The sequence below is a fragment of the Pavona decussata genome, unplaced genomic scaffold (genome assembly GCF_977016875.1).
Source record: "Pavona decussata unplaced genomic scaffold, jaPavDecu1.1 SCAFFOLD_75, whole genome shotgun sequence".
Lineage (NCBI taxonomy): Eukaryota > Metazoa > Cnidaria > Anthozoa > Scleractinia > Agariciidae > Pavona > Pavona decussata.
The window spans coordinates 443,157-450,000 of record NW_028145493.1 but is presented as its reverse complement, the minus strand read 5'-3'; the positions used below and the strand labels follow the sequence as shown (position 1 = coordinate 450,000).

At 40.4% G+C, this 6,844-nt stretch overlaps 1 pseudogene across 1 annotated transcript in view; it reads right to left on the bottom strand.

Annotated features, from left to right (window-relative positions):
- Positions 1–5,082, bottom strand: part of LOC146476670 (TNF receptor-associated factor 5-like) — a 13,453-nt pseudogene extending 8,371 nt beyond the window's left edge. The window contains exons 1-3 of the transcript XR_014865549.1: positions 4,720–5,082; positions 2,867–3,334; positions 2,021–2,201 (exon numbers count right to left, since the gene is read on the bottom strand). The product of XR_014865549.1 is annotated as a TNF receptor-associated factor 5-like (transcript). The remainder of the gene's footprint in view (positions 1–2,020; positions 2,202–2,866; positions 3,335–4,719) is intronic.
- Positions 5,083–6,844: the final 1,762 nt, after the last annotated feature.

Here is a 6,844-nt window from a genome sequence, read left to right as displayed (position 1 = left end):
GATGATGTCCGAAATTGTTTTAAGAGGGCTAGAATTTGCAGACACATACATTGATGATGTAGAAGTTGATACGCCCACTTCTTTTCCTCAGCATGTTTCTGAATTGCGACAGGTCTTGCAACGATTGCGTGCCTGCAAACTAAATGGTCGACCTTGTAAATGTAAAATTTTAATGTCTACAGAAGACTTCATTGGGCATCGAGTCGGTGGGAATCGCATTGAGCCAAGAACAGCACTCGTTCAAACAATTAAGGAGTATCCTAGACCAGAAACGAAGAAACGGATCAGATCATTTCTAGGTTTGGTTGGGTATCACCGAAGGTTTATTCCTAATTTTTCCAGTAGAGCCGCTGTACTTACAGATTTGACTAGGGGTAAGAGTCCAACGAAGATTAAGTGGAGAGATGCTCATGAATTTGCTTTCCAAGACTTGAAACATGCCATGCAAAATCCACCCGTTTTGAGACCACCTCATTGGGAACAAGAATTCATTTTGCAAGTCGATGCATCGAATAGAGGTCTTGGAGCAATTTTAAGTCAGCAAGATAAAGAAGGGCTAGAACATCCCATAGCATACGCTAGTAGAAAACTTCAGCCTAGAGAGGAAAAACTATCAACTACAGAGAAGGAGTGCTTAGGCATAGTATGGGCCGTGGAACTCTTTAGATATTACCTTTTTGGTAGAAAGTTTAGGCTCCAGACAGACCACAATCCTCCAAAAACAGGAAACCGCTTCGCTGGAGTGTCACACTGCAGGAATACGATATGGACGTAGAGCATAAAAGTGGCAAGAAAAATTCTAATGTGGATGCAATCAGTAGGGCTTGAACTTACTAGGGCTCGCACAACCTCACCCCATCCCCATCATTTTTTTTTGTCCATTTCTATTTTTGTGTGCCCACCCCAAAAATAGACTTCTTCATGGGGGAGGTGTCACAAAATTCATATTATTCATGTTTTCGTTGTTTTCATTTCATGTTTGCATTTTCATGTTTCGTGTTTGCATGTAGAAATTTTGTCGTTTCTTTTTCATTATCTAAATTCGTTAGGTTTATTGTTAATTATTTGTAGTCTTAATTCGTCGTATTTTTATCAATCAAAAAATGTCACTAGTATATTAGTAGTTATTGTCTTAGGAAATTGTGTGTAGTATTGTAAATTTCAATGTAATCAAACTAACTATTATTATTCCCGTTACTGTGTATTTTGTATCTTATTGTGTAATCAGCATTTATTGTACATCTTGGAGCTAGCGTTTTCTGGAATCTTCTTTGTAATGTCGTAATTGTGTACAGTATTTAAATAGAGGTTAAGGTTGTTGTTGTGTAGTTGGTTGTTATTCTTGGAAGGAGAAAAAGGACTGAGAAGTAAGAAGAAGCAAAAAAGTTTGTATTGCAAGGTCGAAGGCGAAATTGTTTAAGTCACTGTCGAGAGCCATTGGCAGGAGCCAGCCGTGTTTTCCCTGACATAAACCCTTTTGTCAGCGGCGGCGAGTGAACAGGATTTTAAGGCGTGTGCATAGAAATTAAAACTGAGTGCGGCGGAGTCAAACAAGACGGGAACAAAGAAGAGAAAAGGCGCCAGAAGAGAAGAAGGAGAGGTTTGTGTGATCGGTTGTTGGTGCGGTTTGTTTATGCGAGTGGTTGATGTAGCAGTTTGTTTGTGCCTGGAGAAGACTTCAAGGACAAGGAAGGACTGAACTGGACTGAAATAAGTAATTTAGTTTAAGATAATTAATTAGGTTAAGAAAGTTTTTTTTAGGTACCATTTATTGTGTTTACTAAGCGTTTATGTATACTAAATTTATTAAATTTGTTGTTTTACTTAGTCTTTTAGTGTGTTGTGGGTTTGCGGGAAGGGTTTTGTACAGTCCCCTTTTAAATCGGGCCTCACAAGGGAGAGATCCACGTCACAGCAATAAGAACGATTAGCCTCAGCTCCAAAATTAGACGTTCTTATAAAAAAAACAGAGTGTATTTACCTCTTTTTTTCTATTATAAAAATCAATAACCTATTTAACCTTGAAATGCATCAGGCCCCGTAGTTTTTCCACTTCTCCTGCCTGAAGGACAGGATGGATCGATGCGGCAGTCAAGAGATGTTCCTGCGTATTTTTTATTTTTATGATGGCATTGCAGCCTTTGACTGTGCATTTTACAGCCTTCTCAGGGCACTCGCTCAAATGAAGCGTCACATAACATCTGTAAAAACAGAGAGTTAAAAGAAAAAGTTAAGTCGTCTTAAACCCTAGGGCACTGCTAGATGAACAAACAAGCAAGCGCCAATGGAGGTGTCTAGTTTCCGTCATATTTCATCAACTTTTTAAACAATATGTTTTGTGAAACGCAATGAGCAGTGTGTATAAAATTGTTAATAATATTTTCAGAACATGTCAAAATGCAAACCGACCAAAGTGTCGCTCTTTTGTCAAAGACAACGCTACAGAAAAAAATTAAATTAAATTAAAAAGAAAATAAGTTATATTGTGGAAAACAAACCGTGGCAGGTTTGTTCCGCAGCTAACCGGACAAGGGATTCTTTTGTGTGAGCACAAAGAATTAATGTGCTCACGCATAGAATCCCTCGTCACGCTTATCCCGCAGTCTTGACAAGCAAAAAACAACAACAACAACAACAACAAAAATAAATAAAAAGAAAAAGAAAATAAATTATATTGTGGAAAACAAACCGTGGCAGGTTTGTTCCGCAGCTAACCGGACAAGGGATTCTTTTGTGTGAGCACAAACAATTAATGTGCTCACGCAAAGAATCCCTCGTCATGCTTATCCCTCAGTCTTGACAAGCAAAAAAAAAAATGACAAAAATAAAATTAAAAAGAAAATAAATTATATTGTGGAAAACATACCGTGGCAGGTTTGTTCCGCAGCTAAGTGGACAAGGGATTCTTTTGTGTGAGCGCAAAAAATTAATGTGCTCACGCATAGAATCCCTGGTCACCCTTTTCTCGCAGCCTTGACAAGCGACATCCTGTTTCGCGCACTGAGAAACGTGCAGTGTCATTTCATCTCGTGGCTTGACCTCGCTGCATCCTCTGTTGGGACAATTCAAGGGGAGTTTTCCACACGTGTTAGAGTGTTGGATGTGGTTCTCCAGAGTGCCTTGCCATTGGCAGCCATTGTTAGTGCACTGAATGTCCAACTTGTCAATGATGTCATTGAGGATGATATTGATATTCAGTGCACTCTCACGTGGATGAACCTTTTTACATAGTGGACATTTGGGTACTGATTCCAAATTAATCAGCCTTGCAAATCACCTCTGGCAACCGGAGTGCCCACACACTAGAGTCACAGGTTTCAGCATAGTTGACAGGCTTTGAAATAAAGAAATCAATAAAAAACCTCACCAAAATATATGATTCGTTCTTTTCTTTCAGTTCATTCTTGTATTGTTTCACTACAGCACCACAAATAAAGACAACTCTAAAAATTAATTTTGTATCTAATGTCAATAAGAGCTGCCGAAAAAGGTGTTCCTGGTAATAATGCAGTTCGTCTAAGCAGTAAAATGAGGTGCTATCACATATTTAAACATTCAAATAATTGAAACAAAATATATTAGAAAAATAAATAAAAAGGAAGAGAAAGAGAGAGTGCTATTCCATTTGGTTAAGAAATATATCTAAACGTCAATCAACACAATCAAAAGTCCATACAAAAGGTACCCTTTCTGTGCTGAGCCTCCCTATGGGGAGTATTCACAGGGCCGTGCCCACTCCCAGAAAAGCCAGAAAGAGAGTGCGTGATCCTGTCTCACGCACAAATCTAAACAAATTCACCCATCAATCAAATAAATCTCAAAGGTAACAAAGCCACAACATAAAAATCCCTCTGTTTTCTCTTTCTTTCTCTTTTAATCAGCGCCCGCACTTCTCGCCTCTCGATCGTTGTTATTGTACTTTGAATGAGGCCCTGCCAGGGTAAATTCCGCGACATGGCCCAAAAAGTATCGACAGCATATAAAATGAAATCCCGGCGTGGCAAAATTCCGACAGTGGCATCAAGACTGAGAATTAGCGATTTATACACAAACACGGGAGATTTTAAATTTCAGACAAGCGACACTTTTTGTGCCTTGTCGCTTGTCATCAAGCAAATAAGACTACGAGCAGTCCCTCTTTCTACGCTGAGTTCGTCGAGCGTGTGGCTGAAATCAAACCCCGCAGGAGGAAAATGGCCGCGCACGTACAGATTTTGTGCGGGGTTTGATTTCAGCACTCAGCGGCGAAAGAGGGACTGCTCGTAGTATACGAGCCAACCGATCTCTTTTTAGGGTGGTACACACTAGGGGAATTATTTTCAGGGACTGGTTGCAGGGAGCGGTCGCGGGAACAATTTACCTTTGCTGTGAATTAACAGAAAGATTTTCACAAAGACTAAAATTTGTTCGCTGCGAATGCTCACAAAAATTGAACTTGTTTGAATTTGTGGGACGATTCTCAAGGAACATTCGCCTTTTAAAAAGGTCTCAAAGTGTTATCCCAAACAAGACAAAAAACAAGACAACAGTCAATGAATCTCAACCTGGGTATGTTGCAGTAACATGTTTTTCAAAATGTTGATTACTCAGAAAATAACAAACTAATCGCCACATGTATTGCGTTGTCATACTGCTGGCGGGCTGAAGTTTGGCAGGCCGCGCACAGCCGGGCCCAAGATCCGAGAGAAAGGAATAGAATTGTATCTCTAACTGACTTACCAGACACAGCAGTTCAATAGCTGATCCGGAAAAGAAGAAAATTTAAAATGAAACATTGCAAAACTACTGTCTATCTCAACACGAGGGGAAAACCAACTGGTGAATAAAATTTACTTAGAGTTCACACGCAGATGATGTGGCATGAAACAAAAACCGAATTTCCCCCAGGGAAGAAAAATTGTGTATGGTTAAGCAATAACCTACAACCAGATAAACTTGCTTAGCTGATGAATCGATCTATTGTTCCTTAAGTGGGATCAATTTTCCTGTCCCTTGGGTGCGCTTGGCCAAACGCGTCAAGATTTGTTGCAGCGTGCCTGTTCTCCCAATTTGTGCTCTCGACATCTAAGCTGGTTTGGTCGCTAAGATGAGTTATAACAAGCAAGGACTTTTGTTTTTCTGGACAAGAGACAAACTTCTGTGCCGAGCAATACCGAACTGAGCCGGCTGATAAATGCAAGGCGGGTCATGGAGATATCGTTCACCAAGAATAGCACCTCCGCAGAGAGGGGCGACAAGATTGTTTGCTTTTCCATCTCTGACTGGAAAAGACCTTAGTGGGTAAGTTTGATGTTCCCAAGGTTAACTATCTGTAGATGTGTTATAGCCGTTTAAGAATGCTCCCACGAAAATTTAAAATCTGCCTTATTGCTTATTGTAAAGTGATCGTCTGATCGACATTGTTACTGTTACTTTCACGGATTTAGTTTCAAACAGAAAGGAAAAAAGCGGCATAGATATTTTCTAGAACACCAAACGTCAAACTTAACGGACATAAGAAATGGAATTAAAGTTTTTAATGTAATAGATTCAGTCCAGTAAAAGTGGTTCTTGTCTATTATAACCTCGTGTCGAAAGACATTGTGTGCGTGTATCCCGGACTACGCATCAAACCTCAGGAGTTACTATCCCGGCTTCATGATATATTAATTTTAAATTCTGGTAACCTTCTTTGTAAAAATGGTAAAGAGACGCTGTTGGCCGGTCATTCGGTAGCAGCAGTGGCATCCCAGTCTGTTCTTCGCTGTGCTGCTGGCACGTGACTGATGCCCTAAGACTACTCGTAAACAGGCTTCGTTAACCCTTTCACTGCTAAAGGCGACTAATGTCGCCGTTTTAGAGGCTACCACTTTCAAGATTGGCCACGTTCTCAAATCCAGAAGTCTGGTTATTATGGTCTACTAATAGTGTTAATTAGTAAGTGTTTTAGGCTTTAAGAGCAAATAAACTGAGTTTATCTTCCGTTTGCCGTTCCATATCAACATTTATTTTCAAGCAAAACCAAAAATGCCCGTTTTCTGCGGCATCGACAAAGCTGAAAAACACACATCTTTGCTTCCAATCTTTTAATTCAAAATCTCATTTTAAAACCAAAATTCCTTCATGACAGCAAACCTTAATCTCATGACTAAGCATTTATCTCCAATTTTCCCTCTCACGCGTACAGCTGTTCAAACATCAGCCATTTGATTCGAGCCACTTTTCAAAGCCCGTAATTTCCCCTTTGCCGTCCGAGTTGCATTCTGGGTAATTTCCATACAACGACGAAATGGAGCTCCCGCCATCTTAATTCAGTAGTTTTTTTATAAGTGTCGAGCCACCCGGTCCTACTGGCAAAATATCGCACACCTCGTTTTCTTTGCAAGTCAAATCTCCCCCAAATTGCCTAGGTAGGTCCGAGAATCCACCCACAGAACGGCCAGAGAGACAACTTCACTCGTGAGCCACCATGACTCGATACGAACACTTTGGGCGTCCCAGTCGCTATGAAATCATCTCTCATCTCTGGATTCTTTCAGAGGATTGCCTCTACTCTCCATTCCAGCTTTATGATGCCAGCCTGGGAGCTTCTGCGGTGCAAAATGGCCCGAAACTACACTTATAAACCGACAACTTGCCGATTACAATGTGTTTGTGCTCGCGAGCAAAACAACAACGGTTCAAATAGGTGACGTCACAAAAAAACTTAAGTCCCCGTTATTAGAGAGCAGCGAAAATTTCAAAGGAGATCTTCATATAGGACAACTAAATCCGTTTTGGTCATCTACATCGAGATAATTGTCTAGAGAGACCAAGAAATTTGGCAGTAAAAGGGTTGAGGGAAAACATCAAGGTCACGTGACCG